Here is a 1604-nt window from a genome sequence, read left to right on the forward strand (position 1 = left end):
ATTTTTAATTGTCATTAAATATGTATTTTTAGCGGCAATTAGCACTCTTTGTATATGTCCCTAAAGCCTTTAACATTGGTTCTAATAGCACTTAACTAATGCCGGTAAATACTTTAGCACTCTTTATTAATGTCAATATTTATTGCCACTAAAAGTTATTTTTGTTGTAGTGAATACACCTAGTGAAATTCTTGAATATATAAAAGAAGAAAGTCACTCCATTCACTCGAGTATATAAAAGAAGGAAACTACTCAAAATTTGATAACCCCAAATTAAAATTGAACTTCATTTTTTGGGCACCTAGATTTTGATTCAAATATGTAATATATTATGCTCAATATTGTTCTAGTCCAGTTGAAAGCAATATTCAAATTGAATAAATTTTATAGTATTTTGACTTAGAAAGTCATAATAAGCTTGTATGGATCATGCCTTTCCTTGTTGCATGCTAAAATCACTAAATGATATAAGACCTCTGACTTTCTTAAATTAGTGCATTGTTACAAATTGGAGTAATCCTCTCTTAGCAATTTAGTTTAGGCCAGAAGTTTTGAGACTAAAAAAGACATGAGAAATCTTATGTTTTGCAATCGACCTGGCATTTCAAAATCATGTTATGCAGAGCTTTGTAGTTTAAAGCAATATTTTTTTTAAAAAAAATAATGACTTTATCAATGAGTTTGAAAATGCTACAACAGAAAGGACAATATCTTTATTAGCTTTTCTTAGTATAGTTTAATTAATACTCTTATTTATTATGTGTAAATATTAATATTTATCTCAAAAGGTATGAATACAGAGCTCAAATGGTATGAATGAAAATATAGTTTACTTGATCTGTTTTCGCCTTTTCTTTCAATCTTATGTAAGCTTTGTAACTGAAGGCGGCATTGTATGATCTACTTATACGGTTTTTACGGCATAATATCTCATTTAAAATGTAAGATTAATGTGTCTACCAATTCTAGAAATATTTATAGAGATTTAGGTACGATAATAAAATGATTAAGCTTCATATATGAAACATGTGTGTTTTTCGTGACATATCCCTATTTCTTTTCATTGATCTATTTTCTGTCCCAGCTTTAAGAAAAAATGCTTTGCAAAACGGAAGACCTCATTTGAAACTTAAGCCACCATAGGTATGTTGTATGCACATCCTCTTTCCTTCTTTCTTTCTTATCATTTTAATTGGCTTTAATTCCTCCACCTAATTCTTTCAACCATTCAAATTTAATAGTATTTGTTTTTGTTGTCTTCGCACCTTCTTTTTCGAGATTTAGTTTTACAACATATTATTTATTAATTTAAATGCATAAGGTGCATTATATGCCTCAAATTAGTTGATAACGAACACATGAAAAAGACATAATACATGTAGAAATGAAGAACATTTGCTAACAAACATGTCAAAACATATTACTTGATGAAATTTACCATAAAAAACATTTAACATGATAAAAGAAATTAATTGCTCTTCCACAAATCTCAATCTTTTATATGTTATTCTTCTTTACTCCAATAATTACAAAAAAATTACTCTCCATTTCAAAAAAATACAATCATGGATCAATGAATTAGGTGTAAGATATGAATTTTTTTT

Source organism: Solanum tuberosum, unplaced genomic scaffold, assembly GCF_000226075.1.
Source record: "Solanum tuberosum cultivar DM 1-3 516 R44 unplaced genomic scaffold, SolTub_3.0 scf00453, whole genome shotgun sequence".
In the NCBI taxonomy this organism is placed as follows: Eukaryota; Viridiplantae; Streptophyta; class Magnoliopsida; order Solanales; family Solanaceae; genus Solanum; species Solanum tuberosum.